This window comes from Callorhinus ursinus, unplaced genomic scaffold (assembly GCF_003265705.2).
Source record: "Callorhinus ursinus isolate GAN/ISIS: 27379988/994484 unplaced genomic scaffold, GSC_fseal_2.0 scaffold10, whole genome shotgun sequence".
Taxonomy (NCBI): Eukaryota; Metazoa; Chordata; class Mammalia; order Carnivora; family Otariidae; genus Callorhinus; species Callorhinus ursinus.
Window position 1 is genome coordinate 78173861 of NW_027397072.1, and position 19450 is coordinate 78193310.

A 19450-nucleotide genomic window follows, 5' to 3' on the forward strand; every position below is an offset into this window, starting at 1 on the left:
TTAAGTAGGCTCCATGCCCAGCATGGAGCCTACTTAAAAAAATAATAAAGTAAAATAAAATAAAATAAAATATTTTCTCACTTTCCGTTTGAGTTCTTTTTTGATCCCTTAGTTATTGAGGGCTGTGTTGTTTAATTTACCCTTACCTGTTGTTTCCTTCTGTTGTTGATTTTTATTTTAACACCATTGTGATCAAAGAACATACTTTGTATCACTTCAGTCCTTTTTAATTTATTGAATTTCCTTAATGGCCTGCCACATACTCTATCCTGGAGAATATTTCATGTATAATTGAGTAGTATGTACGTGTGTTCTGATACTGTTGCGTGGAGTATCCTATAGATATCTGTTAAGGCTAGTTGATTTATAATCTTGTTCATGTCTTCTATTTCCTTGTTGATCTGCCTCATGGTTTTATCCATCACAAAAAGTGGAGTATTGACATCTGCAATTAGTATTATTACATTGTCCACTTCTTAGTTAAATTCTGTCAGTTTTGCCTCATGTGTTTGGATGCATGATCCTTATAATGATTATATCTTCCTAATGGATTGACCCTCTTATAAAATGTTCCTCTTTGTTTATAGTTTTTGTTTAGTTTTAAGGTTTATTTTGTCTGATATTAGTGTAATCACTGCAGCACTCCGTTGGTTAGTGTTTCCATGGTACACTTTTGTCCATTATTTTACCTTCAACCTATTCATACTTTTGAATTTTAAGTTTGTTTCTGTAGACAGTGCATGGCTGGATTTTTAAAAAAATGCATCTGCCAGTCTCTGCCTTTTGATTAGAAAGTTTAGTTTATTTACATTTAATATGACTTGTGATAAGGTAGGACTTATGCCTGCCATTTTGCTATTCGTTTTCTACATATCTTACATCTCTTTTGTTCCTCTATTTTTTTTTAAGATTTTATTTATTTATTTATTTAACAGAGAGAGACACAGCGAGGGAGGGAACACAAGCAGGGGGAGTGGGGGAGGGAGAAGCAGGCTTCCCGCAGAGCAGGGAGCCCTATGCGGGGCTCAATCCCAGGACCCCGGGATCATGACCTGAGCCGAAGGCAGACGTTTAACTAACTGAGCCGCCCAGGTCCCCTATCTGTTGTTCCTCTATTAATGTCTTCTTTTGCAGTGAATAGCTATGTTCCAGTAACTATTTTAATTCCCTTCTTTCTCTTAATCTGTAGCTACATCTATTTCTATGCTCAGTGTTTGTCCTGGGAATTATAATTATCATCTTAATTTGAAAGAACCTAGTTTGTATTAATACTAACCTCATTTCAGTGGTATATACAAACTTTGCTCCAGTCAGGCAGTTTTATCCCCACTCCTTTATGCTATTATTGCCATACACATTATATCTTTTTCATATTATGATAGCAGCAAATCAAATTTTATTGTTGTCTTATGTAGTTGTCTTTTAAATCAGAGAAAAGTGTTACAAACTGACTTTTACCTTATATTTGCCTTTAGTTTTTATTCCTTCATGTGAACTTGAGTTACTCTCCAGTGTCCTTTCATTTCAGCCCGAAGGACTCCCTTTAGTATTTCCTATAGGGTGGCTCTGCTGGCAATGAATTAATCAGTTTTCTGTTTGGGTATATCTTAATTTCTCCTTTTTTGAAAGAGTTTTGCTGAATATAAAATTCTATATTTATAGCCTTTTTCTTTCAGTACTTTGTGTATGGGATCTTACTGCCTTCTGGCCTCCACAGTTTCTGGTGTGAAGACAGCTCTGAATTTTATTGAGGATCCCTTGTACATAATGAGTTGCTTCTTTCAGTGCTTTTAAGATTCCCTCCATCTTTGGCTTCTGATAGTTTGATTGCGATGTATCTAGGTGTGAATCTTTTTGAGTTTATCCTAGTTGGAGTTTATTGAACTTTTGGATAAATAGATTAGTGTTTTTCATCAAATTGGGATTTTTTTTTTAGCCATTATTTCTTCAAATATTCTTTATGTACCTTTCTGTGTCCTTCTGGAACTTCCAGTATGTCTATGTTGATATACTAGATGGTGTCCCACAAATCTCTGAGGCTCTGTTCAAATTTTTCATTCTTTTTGTTTTATGTTCCTCAGACTAGGCAGTATCAATTGACCTATCTAAAATGCAAATTCTTTCTTCTGCCAGCTCAGTCCTGCTGTTGTACTTCTCTGAGATAATTTTTACTTCAGTTATTGCACCTTTTAATTTTGGGATTTCCATTTTGTTCTTTTTTATAATTCCTGTCTCTTTATTCATATCTTTTTGTTGCTCTTGTACTTTTCTTTAATTTTTGAGATATAGTTTCCTTTAATTCTTTGAATATATTTTCTTTCTTTGGACATATATAATAAGTGATTTAAAGTCTTCATCTAGTAAGTCCAACATTTGTGTTTTCTTATGGACATTCTATTCACTAACTTTTAGCTTAGGTCCTTTCCTGTTTCTTTATAGGTCTCATAAATTTTTGTTTAAAACTGGACACTTAATATAATAGGGCAATTCTAGAAATCATATTTCCTTCTACCCCAAAGTTTGTTGTTACTTTTTGTTTGTTTAGTAACTCTATGGGAATAATTCTGTAAGTCTATATTCTTTGTCATTTTTAGCCACTGAAACCCTGGCTTGGTTAGCTTAATGATTTGCTAATGATTAGACAAAGATATTCTCAAACACTGGAACCAATATGTCTTTCTGCCTTTATTGGGAAGTTGTGTGTATATGCTGAGGCATGTCTTCAATCCTTAGGCAGGCAGTTTACAATTCTGCCTGAGTCTTCACTTGTTTGCTCAAAGCCTCAAAGTCAGCCAAAAGTGAGAGATTATGGTCTTCTCAAGTCTTTCCTGAGTATGGGTACATTTGCACACATGTGTGTGTCCTTTTATTTTTTTTTTTAAGATTTTATTTATTTATTTGACAGAGAGAGAGACAGACACAGGGAGAGCACAAGCAGGGGGAGCAGCAGAGGGAGAGGGAGAAGTAGGTTCTCCGCTGAGCAGGAAGCCCAGTGAGGGGCTTGATCCCAGGACCCTGAGATCATGACCTGAGCCAAAGGCAGATGCTTAACAACTGAGCCACCCCGACACCCTTTGTGTGTGTCCTTTTAGATTTCCAGAATCTAAAGATTCTAGAATATTCCCAGAATCTAAAGATTCTACAATCTTCCCAGAGTCTAAAGGTTCTACAATCTTTCCAGAAGTATGTCAGATCTTTCCAAAGTCCCCTAAGGGATAGCAATTACTGATTACTTCCTGTTATTTGGTCAGTCTCTTGTTGGCTCTAACTGGTATCACTACCTTAGGCAGTTGCAGTGTTAGACAATTGCCACTGATTGCTTTTACCAAATACTCCGTGGGTAGGACCATTCACAGAGAGTAAGCTCTGGGTCAAGTCGGTTAAAATCAAGCCCCAAGAACAGAGCTTTTCCAGTGAGCTGCCACACGAGTCCAATAGTGACATGTCTCTGGGGATAGAGCTCTTCGAGGTGCTCTAGATCCCTTGGCCCCTTCTAGTAGCTATGTGGCCACTGTTTTTCACAGCTATTTGGCAGCAGGGCTGTTGGTTTTCAAGGCTACATGTATTCTCTAGTGAAAACACATATAAATATAAATATATATTTAATGACCCAAAAAGAAATTCTCAAGTTGGTTGGCTCTAGTCCCCAAAATAACACTGCTCAGCTCTCAATTATTGTATGTAGATTATCTAAATCAGGTTATTTATTGTATATAGATTATCTAGGTCCACATGTTTATTGAAATACAGATTGCTTGGTCCCACTTTCAGAGATTCTGATTTAGCAGGTCTAGTATGGGGCCTGGGAATTTGCCTTTCTAGAATTACTGAAGATGTTAATGCTGCTGGCTGGGGACCTCATGTTGAGAGCTTCTAAAGGATAATTTCCTCCCAGCACACTTACAGGATACTTTCTTCTATCACGTTGTGATGCTTAGGGAATGCATAGCACAATGTATGCTAACAAGCTTGGTTCCCTTTTCTCTTGATAATGTTCTCTCTACAGTGGAATTGGGGCCCCATTCTTTGTTATACTGAAACGTGATTATTCTTTTAAGAGTATCCTGAATTACATGCCAGTCAATTGACAAATGTTTATTGGAAGTCTGATCTTCATTCAGTGTTCATTACTATGCTAAATGAATTTTTGAAATTGGACTGATGTCTATTTTTTAAATATTTGTGAATTTGTGTTTCTTTTTTTTTAAAGCTTATGATTTAAAAACATTCTTGGCTTGATTAATGCTAGGAGGGCCATAGGGCTGTCTGAACACTTTTTAGAACACTTTTGAGATGTAAAGCGGATCTTATTAAAACTTTTGCTAGATAAAAGGTGTAAACTGGGGCTGTCCCTGGTAAACATTGTCCCTGGTATATTGGTCACCCTAATTTTAGAAAATAAGATATAAAAACATTTTTGCATTTCCACAAGTTTGATTTTCTTGGCTGTAATTTTATATTAGGGCTAAGTCAATCTTTTTTTCTATTTATCTGAAGAAATAGTAAAAAGTGTTTTGTTAATAAATTCCTTTTCAGAGGAGAAATAAAAAGTCAGTAAGGAAATTGAACTTTAAAAAGTTTTATGTTTATTTTTATTCCAAACTATTGCCTGCATTTGGATTTTGGTGACACGGGGAGGCTTAGATCTAATTCTAAATGAGATTAGAGAATTCTTGTTTAATTTTTGTTTCTACCTAATTAATTTCTTTTTAAAGCAAATTATAAATGCTTGCTTTTACAGCTGAGGAATATGAACTGATAAGTGTTCTGGCTTATTGAATTAAAATAGTTTTCACTTAAGAATTTTTTTCTAATAAAATTTAAGGACTTCATGGGGCACCTGGCTGGTTCAGATGGTTAAGCATCTGCCTTCGGCTCAGGTCATGACCCCGGGGTCCTGCGATCTAGCCCCAGATCAGGCTCCTGGCTCAGCGGGGAGCCTGCTTCTCCCTCTCCCTCTGCCTCTCTCCCTACTCATGCTCTCTCTCTGTATCTTAAAGACTTCAAAATAAATACATGCTTATAGTCAGTCCAGTACTTATCCTTGCTCAAGCAGAAATATTAAAGTTTAAAGTCATATTAAAATGAAAAATTTCTCCCAAAACTTTTATTACATATTTCTTTCCCATGAAAAAACAGGACTCTGGGGGAGAAGTGTAAGGAGCTGGTACGTGGTAAGAGCCTATAATTGCATATTTATACAGTTATGCCAGAACAGGTCTGCGAGGGTGTTAGTAGTTTCTTCTTTCTGCTTATCTGTATTTTCAAAGTATGACTTTAATTATTTCTTGTTTCTGGGTTGAATATTCCATTTCCTAAACGTTTGCTAAGGATTGCTTGCGTGCACCTGCACCACGGGAAGCGCGCTCACCTTGGGGGCAGACGGCTGGTGCGTTTCACCCGGCGGCCGCTCGTCTATGGAACCTTCTTAGGGGTTATGTGAGGGCGAAAATGCCATCGTCCGATTAAGTCCAGAAGTTCAAGAACTCCTTGTAGGAGACTAAGTCCCGGATAAAAGTGGGGTCTTGCCGCAACCTAGGAGTAGAAGCGAGCGCGAGAGACTCCGACGCCCCGCTCCGCCGCCTGGGAGGCGGAGCCGGAGCGGTGGGGCGGCGCGGCCGGGGCTCGCCGAGCGCGCATGCGCGGAGAGGGGGCGGGGCCGGGGCGGGGCCGCGCGCGACCTCCCGAACAGCGGCGGCGGCAGCGGCAGCGGCAGCGGAGTTCGGGTGGCTGCGCGGGTGCCGGGTTCGCGGCCGGGCGCCGCAGGAGGACCAGCACCTAGAGCCGGGCCACGGCCCGCGACTTGGTGACCAAGCGGCGGCGCTGCTGCTGCGGGGCTCGGGCGCGCGGCCCGGCGGGACCGAGGACGGCGGGGCAGCAGGGCGCGGGCGCTGCGGGCCGGGGCGCGCCAGGTAGGTGGGCCAGGCTGGGCGCGGGGGCGACGCGGCGGCGGCAAGGAGCCGGGCGCAGGGATGCACCCGGCGGGGCGGGGCGCGGCACGCATCTCGGTACCGGGTGCGCCGGACGGAGACGGCGCCCGCGGTTGTCATGGAAATCCTACAGCCTAGCGGTTCGCGGGCGGTTGCGGCTTTGGAGAACAATCCAAGCCTGGCCGACCCCTAAGCCAGAAGGAGACCCGGGCCGTCTCGCGCTGAAGGGAGTGCGGAGCTGGAGCGGGCGATGGGAAGCCAGGATGCAGGACGCGGCGACCCCGAGGCCACATCTTGGCTCTTGCTTTGATCTGATTCCAGACGCTGAAGGCCTCGCGGTGTCTCGGGTGTAAACATAACCGGGTAAAAATAAGCATGCATCTCAGTGTAGGACATCTGGTCTCCATCCTCTCAACTCTTACCTTTTCTGCCGGGCCATAGCCCCCCGACATTTCTGGCATCTTGGCTTTTTGTATATTATTTCTTTCTGGCTGTACTGGTCAGTTAATTGAGGCCTGAGAAATTTGCAGGGGTCTGTGACCATCTCTTGAAAAGCCAATCGTGAATGTGTAGGCCACAGAAGATTGAAACACTCAAAATGTCAAAGGTAAATTTATGTCTTTGTGGGCGAAGGGATGGGGATGGGCTTGCTTTCCCTTCCCCCCTTGTCGCCTGCCCTCTGACATTACATAATGTTGTGTTCCTCCCGCCCGAGTTCATCCATAATGACAGATCATGAAAATATTCCTCTTGTTGAGAAAGAAGTATTAACAGTTGTAAAGCCCATTTTCTTGTCTTTTGCTTTGCCACTGGAAGTGTTTGGTTGGGAGGCTGCTTAAGAGTAGAATGCCCACAGGGCATCTAAACCAAGGGAGTAGGGGGTGGGGTGGCATTTTGAATGTTGCAGTGAAATTCTGTGTGATTCATCTTAGTTCGCAGTGGATTGGGTGGACTGTGGGCAAGCCAGTGGGATTGGGGCCTGAACAGGCTGACTTGGGTGTGAATCCTGGATCTGCCACTTGCTAACTCTGGTTCTCAGTGTTCTCAACTCTAAAAGGTGAGAACAGAACCTGCTTTGCCATTTGTTTTGGGATGTAGATGCTGTTGGCATTGGTAAATGCACATAGAGTAGGTTGTCCTAGAATTAAACTTAATTTTTCATTGGTTGAAAACAGGCTTTAAGAGGAATTTTGATTCTGGATCTAGGCTAGGGCCTTTGTTTGGGGGATTTTTGTTAACATGTTTACTCCTGGAAGATTTGATTCATTGATTTCTCTGAAGAAAGATGAATGATGGTGCCCACATGGGGAGTCCAGTGTGGTGGTTCTATTGGAGGGTTGCTGTCAGAAGACCGTGATGCTGTCCCAAGGGTGGTTGTTGCTTGTGAATGGAAACCCACAAGGCCTCATTCCCTGTGGTGTCTTCTAAACACACCTCTGTAACAACCAGCCTAAGTTCCTGGCAGGGTGTGCCCTGAAGACAGGGCTTAAGCAAAAGGAAGCTGGACAGATGCAGAGAGAAAGGAAGGCTGTATTTCTCCTCGGCTCAGCAGTAGAATTGGCTCTGCTGAGCCTGGTGGCTGCTTTATGTCTCGGTTTTTCATTAGGCTTACACCATCTCAGTGTTATCTGCTTTAGACTGGAAGTCAAGGGAGACATTATAGTTTATTCCATTGTTTGGGAAACCGGGTATCTTCTTGTATTGCTGTTAAACTGAGTATCAGGATTTTTTTTTTTAAGTTGCTTTAAGGAAAGGATGAAATAAAATAATATACACAAGAGCTTGCTGTGAACCGTAAAGCACCAGAGAGATGGGGGTGTATATGACCGAGAGAACCACTGACCCTACAAGTCCCTTTAGCCAGCGGCCTACCTGGGAACATTCTGCTCAGCCAGCAGATCTGCGAATGCACCCGAGGAATGGAACAGAAAGGCTCATGGGACTAGCTGACCGGTGACCCCCCCCCACCCCGCAGCCTCTCAAGAATCCAGTAAGACAGAGGGGTGGGGAGACTTTGGACCGAGGTTGGACCCTGTTTCTTATGAAAAACTCCTTTATTGATTACATATTCTAGCAAAGTTCTCAGCATCATCAACTACTCATGGTGTCAGGATGCTTTGGCTTTCCTTGAGGAAAAAAAGAGTACAAATCTGCAGGGAAGAAGATTTGATTATGTGGTTGCTTCTTTTGTAGAACTTGATTAATGAGCTGGTCTTGAGAGATCATAACATTTTTCTAGCGTTCTGGAAGAGAAGCTCTGTGAGGAGAGTGTATTTTGGGGAGACCAATATTAATACCATTTTGCTTAAAAGCAAAATGCCATCATGAACCGAATCCCTAGGAATTTACCTATATTTCTGTACATATGCACACCTTGCTCTTTTTAAATTGTTAAAAAATATTTCAGTTTTACTGAAAAGTTGCAAGAATAATCCAAAGAATTTCCGGCTATCCTTTACCCACATTCTCCAAATGTTGACCTTTGCTACATTTGCTTTATCCTTCTCTCGTATTTGTTCATGTGTCATTACTTTCTTCCTGAACGGTTTAATGGTAATCTGCAGACATGAAGCCCTTTTACGACTACTTTATTGTGTATATCTTAAAAACAAGGACATTCTCTTATATAACAACAATATAGTTATTAAAAATCAGGAAATCAAACATTGATACAACACTATTATTTACTATCCAGGTTTTTTTCAGATTTTGCCAGTAGCTCCAATAAGGTCCTTTGGAGCAAAAGAAAATCCAAGATTATACATTGTGTCAGATTGTCCTGTCTCTTTATTGTCCTTTCATCTGGACCAGTTACTGAGTCTTTCTTTGTAGTTCATGACATTGACATTTTTGAAGACTGCCACCTGTTTTTTTTTTTTTTTTTTTGGATAATGTCTCCCATTTTGGGTGTGCCTGCAGTTTCCTCATGATTAGATTAAGATTATGTGCCTTTGGCGAAGGTAGCCCAGGGGTGACCCTGCAACCATTCTCAGCGTGCCCCAGCCAAGGGAGGCATATGCTGTTGATTAGTTCCATTCACTGGTCGGGTTAACTTTGATCACTTGATTAAGGTGGTGTCTTCCAGGTTCTGTTAACAGAAAAGTTACCATTTTCCCTTTGTAACTAATATGTATCTCTTAGTAAGATTAACTCCAGATTCTATAAATATACCGTTACTCCCCATACTTTGACTCACTAGTTTTAGAATCCATTGATGATTCTTACCTGAACCAGTTATTATGCTGGCTGACAGATGGGGATTTTCTAATTCCATATTTCTTTCTATACTTACCAGTGGAATTGTATTGAAAGGAAGAACATTTCTTTCTCCCTTGTTTATTCTTTGATTTACACCTCTGCACTCATGAATTCCTGTTTTATGCAAGAGATTATAGTCTCTTACTCTTGTTATTAACTTTGTTGCTAAAATTGTCCCAGATTTGGCCTGAAGGAGCCCCTTATGTCCTTTTGACATGTCCTCATCATTCTTGGAGGACTTTTTTACTCCCTGGCACAAAACCTTCAACACTCGGCTTATACTTTCCAGCCCTGGAATTGGCCGTTTCTCCAAAGAGTCTTTGTTCCTTGTAATGGAGAATGGTATTTAAAAACCGAGATCTGGATGCTAGGTGTGCTCATTGCTACTCAGGGGTTGTTGCCTCTAGGCCTTTTTAGTGGACATGTGCACTCATTCACACATTACACAAAATTTTCTCTGATTTGCATTTTAAATTTAGTGCTGTGTGCTGGAGATCTATATGTACTGATGTGAAAATGTTTTTGTTTTGTTTTGTTTTTGGTCTGTGTTCCAGAGTATGGGTTTATCATAAATTGACTGTCCTTTATCAATGGACATTTAGGTTTTTTCCAATTTCCTACTCTAAAAATAGTGGAGAATCTGTGAATCAAATTATTGTTAATACAAATATCTCAGTCTTCTAGATCCCTAGAAGTATAATTTCTGGGTCAAAGAGTAATTTTAAATGGATAGCTCTGCCAAATTGCCCCCACTTCTAAGAGGCTTTCACTTTGTACTCCTTCCATTAGGATGTGAAACTGCCTATTTCTTTTTAACTCTGCCAACACTGAGGAGTATAAATCTTGTCAATTTTTGCCAATCTAATGGATAAAAAAGGCATTATTATTTTCATTGCATTTCTCAAATTACCAAAAATATTGAAAGCTTTTTTTTTCTGCTCACTTCTACTTTTGCTTGTGTAAATTACCTGTGCATATCCTTTGCCCATTTTTTCTCATTAGATTGTTCTTTATATTACTGCATTGTGGAAGTTACTGTAACTTTAGACTTTATTCTTGGCAGCCTTACAAGTCTCCTTTAAGCCTGATGCATTTTTCATCCTAGAGAAGAAGGAAACTACCATTTTCTGAGCACCCCCTACATCTCAGGCCCCGGGCCAAGTGTTTATATGCATCCCCTGCAAGGTCTTGTGAGAAGGTGAGCTGTGGTATTGAAGAGGAAGCTGGGTGAGGCGTAGGTAAGGTATCCATCTAAGAGTGGTTAGAAGAGCTTGAACTGGGATTCAGACCCAGGTCTGTCTGGATCTAGTGCCATTTCCATTAAATCACATAGCTTCCTGCACAGGATTTAAAAATAAATACTTTATTGTATCAATGTAGGGATGGGAATTAATTACCTGGAGCCTCCAATATCAAATATTTCTATTGCTAGTATTTTGATCTGTAAGTAAGGAACTTTGAACATACACATCTTTCAAAACCATTTATTTTCTTTCTCAAACTGTTGTGGACTCTGGAGCCAAAGTCCCTGTGAGCCTCCAGCAGCTATGTGACCTTGGGCAAGTAGCTTAATCTTTCTCTATCTTAGTTTGCTCATCCGCAACCCCAGAGGCTTGTTGGGGGGTTAAATGAGTTGATACACCAGGTGCTTGGAATGGCACCTGATTCCTGCCATCTCAGGGACGTGAATCTTGATGATGAGTTCACATGTGCAGCACGTGAGGGCAAGTGTGGAACTTGGAATGAGAGCAGCCTTTTCTCTTCAGGTTTCACCATCCCTTTCGTCATAAGCTGGCTGGGAAATGGGGAATCAGGGCCCCGGGGTGCTGTGTGCTTGTCTCCTCAATATGGTCTCTGCACACACCTTACTCATGCTCTGTCACGTGCCTGCCAGCCCGCCCAGCCAGCCCCTAGTGTTGGCTCACAGTCCTTAACCTGGGGCAGGTGAGACACTGCACCCCTTTCAAGGAGGAATCTGAAAGTTCACCTGCTGAAGGCCTCGGAAGCAGGAAGGCTCCAGTTGGGGATGGCCTGTGGTGATGAAATCATGTCCATTTTCTGCTATGGGGTCAGGAAGACAGAGGGGTGTCCTCTGGGAGGGGATCTCTGGAGGAGGAAAGCATTCAGCTCCTTGCAGCTCCCTTCCTGGGACGCTGTCAGAGCCTTTCCCTCTGACATCTGGTAATTCTCCTGGCCTGGAGTTTATGCAGTGCCCTTCCTGTCACACTTACTAGGTAGAATTCTGAGGTCTCCTGAAATCATCTGCCTCTCTTCCTGTTCCCCACGCCCCTACCATAGCTCTTGTACAGCTGGTATCAGCTGCTGTCTGATAAAATTCATTCATTCCAGGATGTAGAACTCCCTCCTTTGCCCTGTGTTGCTTGCATTTCAAATGGTTCATCCTCTAACCCACTACTTAGAATTTTCAAGAAGGATGACCTAGGTGTACAAATTCTGGAAGTGTGAAGGGAATACATTTAGGCCAAGTATATGTTTCTGGAGAACAGGGTCCTTTTAGGTAATAGGGATGCCCGGTTCAAGAGTCTTCCTGGATTGTGGGGTGTGTCCGTTGGGGTGCTTTTGGCTGCCAAGTAAACAATAAGGTCATTTACTATCACAGAACTGGAGTTCTATCAGCAATTTTGCAGTTTCATCAAGGACCTAGATTCTTCTCCTCTCTCCATCCATCACTGCTAGTATCATCCCAGAGTCAGCCTCCTCATGAGGACGAGATGGTCCTTATGGTCAGCGGGACTGCATGTTTCCCTCCCTCTGACACCAGCCAGTTCCTAGCCACAGCCTCTACCAGCCCTCCCTCTGGTCTGTGGGAGCAGTGAGGACCATGTGGCCTCCCTGGGACCCAGGTCAGGAGGCCGGGAGAATGCTGTGTGCTAATTGGCTTAGGCGTGTTCCTCCATGTCTGAGCCCCAGACCAGCGGCATCAGCATCCCCTGAGACTTAATTAGACGTGCAGGCTCGGGCCCCACCCCAACCTACTGAATTAGAAACTCTGGGATGGGGCCTAGCACTCTGTTTTAATAAGCCCTCCAGGTGATCCTGATGCAAGCTCAAGTTTGAGACTTGCTCATAGTCTAATCAAGACCACCCCCATTCCTCAGCTGGAGATGGGGCTAGCTTTTCCTGAATCCAGAGAGGACTGTTCCCAGAGTAGGAAGAAGGGAGAGTGCGTGTTGGGTGGTCAGTCCATAGTGTAAACGGAGGAGCCTATGGGTGTCCTTGCTCTCCACGGCCCCCCCTGTTTACTCGCCCAGCTGTTTCCCAGCCCCCATGCCTGCAGCCTCTCCAGCTCCTCTGAGAGTGGCCCACATCCTCCCCATAGGACTAAAGGAAGCAACTTGGTAACCTCCCAGCCCCAGGTTCTGTCTCTGGCCCAGCAGGGATGGAAGTCCACTGGGCCAGCTACCAAGGATCTAGACTAGCCCTTAGGACTCACTTTCCAGAGCCATTCTGGTAGTTGGTTCTGATGCGTAGGGTTTGCTTACTCTGCCACTCCTTGCTCAGAAAAAAATAGAAAGCAGTACAGCTCGTAGGGCCTTGGGGATGCTTAAGGAACTGGCCTGCAGACAGCCTAAGGGACCACTTTCAATGGCAGTGCATAGCTGTCTCTGGCTCTGCCCAGGGTGACCTGCTCCGTTGTTCCCTTTTGCAAGTACAGCTCCAACTTTATGTTTCTGTGAAGTGAAATAGCCACCTTCATGGTGTAATTTGTGAGCTCAAAATAGCCCACTGTTCCAGATTTTTCCAGAAACTAGTGAGCTGAGAGAGTTCTAGATTTTCTGGACTTCCCAAGGTATTTCTAGATTTTCTTGACTTTTCAAGGTTTGTCTTAATCCAGGAAGTCTCATACCCTGCTGTACCACATCAGTACTAATTGCTGAGGAAGGAAGAGCACCTGAGGAGGAGACAGGGTGGGAAGGGTCCAGAACGGTGTTTTTCAAACAGCAGTGTTTCGCGAAATCAATTTGAGATTGTAGCCAGCATTAAACATTTTTTGAAATAAAACAGAAAATATGCAAATACATGTCTTATAGGAAGGATAGACATCTTTTGGTAAAAACGTAGTTATTTGCATGTGGTGTGTGTTTGGGTATTGTTACAATGTCAGGGTTTCCTACTGTCAGTTTTGGCTAAAATGTGTCAAATCTGAAGGTTGAGCACAGAGAGGAGGGGGCTACCCTGGCCATGTGTACACACACGCGCACACACACACACACACACGTGCACGTTGGGTCTTTTCCTCGGGAGAGGGCTTCTGACCTTCAACCGAACCTTAGGGATCTGTGACTCACCATAGACGGAGAATTTTGATCTAAAATGCAAGGGGACTTTTAGCAGTGTGGGCTCTGTGGGAATGGAGCTGTAGCCCAGGGAGACAGCAGCACAAAAGATGTAGATGTTGTGGTCTTACTCTGGTTTATCGTCTGTGGTGTTTGACCACCTGGGCCAGAGCCTCCTGATGATGTTGAGGATCCTTAGCAGGGCTACTCTGAGCGATTGGAAGGCAATGGCAGGGAGTGTATGGATTTGTCAGAGGTTTAAAAGTTAACTCTGGTTGCCTGACCCATCCTTCTCCTAACAGGGTGGGTCAGCATGTCTACCTACAGAGAGCGAGGGAGAGAATGAGATAAATAGGTTGGTATCTAGATTCAACTTGTTTTGAGGCTGGCCTCATTGGAGCCGGCGCTACCTGTGATTCCCTCTGCAATCCTTTGTGACTCAGCAGTAACAGGACAACTTCCAAGTTACCTTGGTTGCCTTTGGCATGCATGTGTTATGCATTAATGCAGGTGATAGTCTGGTTTGTGCCACAAAGCGTATGCAGTAATCTCTTTGGGGTGTCTGTGGCTGGTTTTGAGGGGGACAAGTTGGATTATGGGAAGAAAAAGTGCTGGACATGAACCTAAATCAACTTTCTCATCTGGGAAATGGGGAAAGTGCCTGGTGCACAGGGGGTTGTGTGAATTAAATAATGTAAGCAGATTTGTGCACTGCAGTGCTCTGGACCCCTGTAGTTGGGAAGTTACTATCTTGCGGGAGACTCAGTATCTTTCCTCTCAGTTTTATGGCCTTGATAACTCTGTTTTCTCCCCCTTTTTTTTTTTTGCCCCTATTTTAAAAAACGTATTCTGTTTTCTCAGTGTCCTTCAAGTCATGTCCATGCTTTAGAAAGTTTCTCTGTGGAGGAAAAATGGGTTTTATAATGTTTGAAAATTCTCTCTAGGAGGAGATAGCTGCTTTCCTGGCTTGCAAACTGTTGAGCCACTGAGCTTGCCTGTATGTTATTGGAAATATTTTTTAAAGATTTAAGGATTTTTAAATTGAAGTATAATTAACATAAGTGTTATATTAGTTTCAGGTGTCCAACATAATGATTCAGCAATCCTGTGCATTATTCAGTGCTCACCATGATAAGTGCCATCACCATCTGTTACCAAGCAATGTTATTACAGTACTTTTGAAGTTTGTGATATAGTCATCTAGAACTTTCCTTTTGGGGAAAGTTCACTGCCCTACAGTCATTGCCATACCACTTTATTAGAATTCTTGAACTACAGCAGAAAAGAACCTCCTATTATTTTTTAGTGTCCCCCCCGACCCCAAATACCATTTAGAACTATTAATAAAGGTGGCAGGTAAAAACATTAGGAGTCTTTTCCATTATCTTTGCAGGAAACTTTGTAGTTTTTGAAGTTTAACACACTGTGTATTCCTAAATTTACATTAATCACTATGCTAATGAGTATGCAAAACATTCTTTTGCACTGGTGCATTTTCTCTCTCCCTCCATTAACAGCATATAACAGCCATTAAAAAAAAATGTATTCAAAAGGTACATTCATCTCTGACTCCTGCCCAGGGTGTCTCTGAGGGGAAATGTTACAGAAGAAGAAGGTTCTGCAAGGGAACTGCCAGCAAAGGTCAGAGAAGGATGTGGGCAGAGGGGGAGCAGGGAAGTGGGAGGGGCCGGGGCTCCTAACGTTTTGTGAGGTGGTCACTGACCCAGCTAAGCCTTCTACTGACACTTTTTTTTTTTTGGTAAAGCACATAAAAACTTGTGATTGTGTGAGATGGATGTTGAGTATTTTCACATTTCTTCTTGCTTTGGCTGTGTTCTGCATATACAAATGTTAAACAAAGTGATCACATTACATAATTGGTTGATAATCTAATGGCTGATTAAATGCAATAATAGAGCCCGATTAAGATGGGGCTGTGTGCCAAGAAATGTCAGGAGACCCCAGAATCTTCCAAACATTGTTACTGTTCTGGTTCTGAAGAGGAGAGAGTGATGGGTGAGTGGACTGGCCTTAGGGAAACAGCCTGCTTGTGGACAGCGCCCGAGGCAGAAGAGAAGCGTACGTTTGGATTTTGCCCCTAACCGGCCAGTGACTTGGTAAAAATCCCGCCGAATCTGACTTCTTCCTTCCTCGTTCATCTAGTGAAGGGGGGGGCCCTCATTTTTTTCTCCCTTTGCCCCCAATCTAACAATCATCCAGAGTTGGGATGGTGCCCGAGGGCTGCATGGGGAAAGTTGGCATTGGGTGACATCCACATACAGACACAGTAGTTAGGGAAGTGGCCTTGGAAATCAGGCTTCTGCCTCTTCTCTTTCACTTTTGGGCTCCCTTCTGCCGTGATTCAGCAGCAGCTTCCTAGAGTACACACACTTAGTGTCAGAGACCCTGCAGTACCCTGGCTATGTCCGTGGAGGTTGAAGCTGTCTGTGTATCATGCAGACCAAACTCCTCCTGGTCCAAATAGAGTACCCGGTGCCTCTGGCTCTTCCACCCTGTGCCCCTCCCCACGCCCCCCCTTCTGAGGCCCTTTGTGGATAGTCCCCCAGTACAGCTATGGGTTGTATATTGATGCCCAAATCCTTGCCATTTTCCGTGGACTGATGGAGGCCACTTTGCTTCATGATGTTTTCCCCTGATAATTTATACACAGCTGTTCAGATCTGGATTGTCTCTTTCTGGCAGTTCGATATCCTTCCCTGACTTCTCCACCTACCTCCCTCTGGCCTCCTTTTACTCTATTTTTGACCTATTTTATTTCCTATTATCCATTCCTGACCTTTTACATAAAGAGTGCGTGGATTTAAAGTTATTAGTTAAAGCATAAAGTGATGAAAAAGGATTGAAGACAAAGCTTCAGATGGATAAGACTGTATGAATGCTCTCTCTCCAAGAAGAGCCCGGAACACATTTCAGGGATGCTTCCATTGCTAAAAGCTGTCACAGTCTTCATTTGTGCGTCTTTCTCCTTGAAACACTGCAGAGCCCATGAGAACAGGAACCTGTCTTACTGGATAATGCAAATAGTCTTGCACAGAGTTGGCAATGTACCAGTGATTGCCTAAGATACGTGTTTGGTGATGATCATCGTAGGTGCCTTTGAACAGTATGGTATTTTGAATAACTTTACTTAGGGGGGGTGCAGAAAGATGTTTTCATTTTGAGTCAACTCGATTATTTAATCATCCTTAATTAGTCAAATATCTCTACCAAGCTAGGGGTTAACCTCGTTGGTCAAAGAGGAGAAAAGCCAGCAGACGGTTTGTGAAGCAGTGAGAAGCCTTTTGCAGGTTGGTGGACTGCCTCAGAGAGAAAGGGTGCTTCCAAGATGGCGGTACCACTGTTAGACCAAGTTGGTTGTTAAGAACCATCAGGCCACTCTGTCCGCTGTTCAGGTCTTTCCTCGTTACAGCAGCAAGTACAGCCTCAGCCGCTTCCGTAGCAGAGAGGGTTCCAAACCATCGTGGAACAGACTCATTCCCAACAGGATGAGATGAGATACTAGATCCCAGGGCAGTGATCGCTGTGTCATTCCTTGGAACTGGGAATCACAGGGTCTGACCAGTATTATGAGGACCCACAGGTTGGTTGCTTTCTTAACTGTGAAGGATTGTACCCGTCTTTGTCATGGTTCCTAGCAGCCCATGTCTTAGACAGTGAACCGCATTTAATGGACTAACTGTAACGAATGCCTCATAACCTAGACTTGTCTGCACTAAATATGCAAGCCGAGCCATTAAATGGTTGGGGCAGTAAACAGGAATTTGGTATATTAAAGCTTTTTGAGCTTGCTACTCAGGCCTAGAAATAGGATTGGTTGCCTTTTTTTTTTTGTAGGATTATAAATGTTGATTATATGGGGGAGAAACTGTTTTATAAAATAACCCTATAACAACATGAATCTTATTAGAGTGAGAATGTACTCACTCTATCCTGGAGCCCAAGGTAAATTTGAGAATGCTTTGTTTAAAGCATTTCTGACTCTTTCTGGAAAAGGGATTGTTGATTAACTTAAATCTAAAATAGTATTCTTCTTTATCCTCAGCTCTCAGCATTCCATATATCCTGTGTGTGTGTGTGTGTGTGTGTGTGTGTGTGTGTGTGTGTATAGGATATAAGTGGGGAGTGGTAAAATTGTTAGGATTAACATTTGGCTGCATAGAATGGGAAATAGTCTGAAGGAAAAGAGGCTTAATCAGGACAGGTATGGCTTTCTCGAAGTCAGAGCTCATGTTCTGCCTTCCCTGCAGTGAGGCCCTGTGCCTCCTGTCTAAAGTGGTGGCTAGAGGTGCAGCCAGCTCATGGGCCTTCCAGACACCAGGCTGGAGGAAGGCACACTTCCCGAGAACTCCTCATCAAATTTGTCTGTATATCTTGTTGGCAAGCACCGAACCCCTGGCCACAGCTAGCTGCAAGGGAGGCGGATGGCCCTGTGCCAACTAAACGTCAGGGTCCTGGGCCCTTAGTGAAGGAGGAAGCGAAGAGTACACGTTGGAGGCAACTAGCTGTGTCTTTTCCTGCAAGTTGTCTTTTTTGGAAGGTGAGTTTTTATGCTTGTTGGGCAAATGTTGGCAGGATTTGGGGGGAAGCCTCTGGGGAGGCTATAGGCATGGCAGCTGACTAAAAAGTGGAGAGTTTGAGACCTTTCTCACTTCCACATTGCTTTCACGCAAGAGCCTGAAAGAGGTCACTTGATCCCTTTGATCTGTCATTTTCTCATTTAAAACACAAGAATGGCAGACAGAGTTCTGAACTAAATTCTCAGGGCCAGGGCCGAGACTTAGGTCCCAGAGCCGCTTCCCACCAGTAGTCCCTCTGGTGCCTCTGGAGCCGTGGGTGTGTCCAGAGGGAAGGGCTGCCTGGGTGGGGGATTTCAGGCAGCATGTGAGGTCCAGGCAAGGACCTCTGGACAAGATGGCCTGAGTGGGAAGGAGGCCTAGAGTAGGGGGGCCAGGAGGAAGCAGACAAGCTTCTCCCCACCAGAGTCTCCAGGGCTGGCTCATCCTTCCCTGCCCTGAATCTGCCACAGACAAGTGCCCTTCCCAAGTGTGGGGAGGGCCAGTCTCACTAGCTGGATGGGGGGTGGCACCTGGGTCTGTGTTTCTATCCTGCCTCTTTCCTTCCTTACCCTGCTTTTCCTTTCAGAAGGGTGATCCCAAGTGTCCACTCTCTGTTGGATGAAAGCGATCTAATAACCAGTTTATTCTAGGTGTTAGCAAAATTGAATGTGTTCTTCTTTTTGAGGCATTTGGATTTTAAGAAGGATATATGTGCTGGCAGTTCCTAAACTCCATAGAGGGCCTCTCCAATGGTCAGATGTCAGACCAAGGAATAGGCATGGTAAGAGAAGTTTGGGCTCTCCTCGGCCCCCCGGCCTCTGGGTGTAAGCATTTGTCTGCCGCACACCTGGGTAAAGCTGGCTAGCTGTTCTGCTTCCTTCCTTCCACCCTGGTCCAGTGCGTGTGTCGGCACACACCTGTCACGAGTGCGCTCACACCACTCGTGTGCTTGCACACACTGCTCATGCATCTACTTACACATCTTCTGTGTGTACGTACACACACACACACACACACACACACACACACACACACACACACACACCCAGCAAGGCAGTAGCTATGGGAAGTTGAGCTCCCCCGAGGAACCATGCTTTGCTTTCTGTCTGACTAAAATCCCTGGGACTTAGGGGTGTAGACGAGTATGTATTCAAGAATCTTTACCCTCTTGACACACTCTTTGAACTCATGCCTCTGAAATAAGGGAATTTCTTTTTGTGTTAACAAAACTACTGATGACAATTTGCTAATCTGTAGTAATTTTTCCAAGCCTTTAAAAAAATCTAACTTCACATTTTAAAAAGGCCAGGATTATCAGATGGCCCTTTCTCATCTTCTCCACCCCAGGAGTGGCTTCTGTGGGCAAGGCTTGAGCACAGCATCTCTC

At 43.7% G+C, this 19450-nt stretch overlaps 1 protein-coding gene across 9 annotated transcripts in view; it reads left to right on the plus strand.

The window, feature by feature from the left end:
• The first annotated feature begins 5683 nt into the window (after window positions 1–5683).
• The window catches only part of INPP4A (inositol polyphosphate-4-phosphatase type I A), a 130520-nt gene continuing 116753 nt past the window's right edge, over window positions 5684–19450 (plus strand). For 4 of the 9 annotated variants that reach the window (XM_073897823.1, XM_073897826.1, XM_025868969.2 and 1 more), the window contains exon 1: window positions 5686–5912. The gene's annotated coding sequence lies outside the window, so the exon portion shown is untranslated. Of the gene's footprint in view, window positions 5913–6189; window positions 6294–19450 lie in introns of those variants that run through there. The other 5 variants (XM_073897818.1, XM_073897824.1, XM_073897822.1 and 2 more) reach the window with 3 other exon arrangements.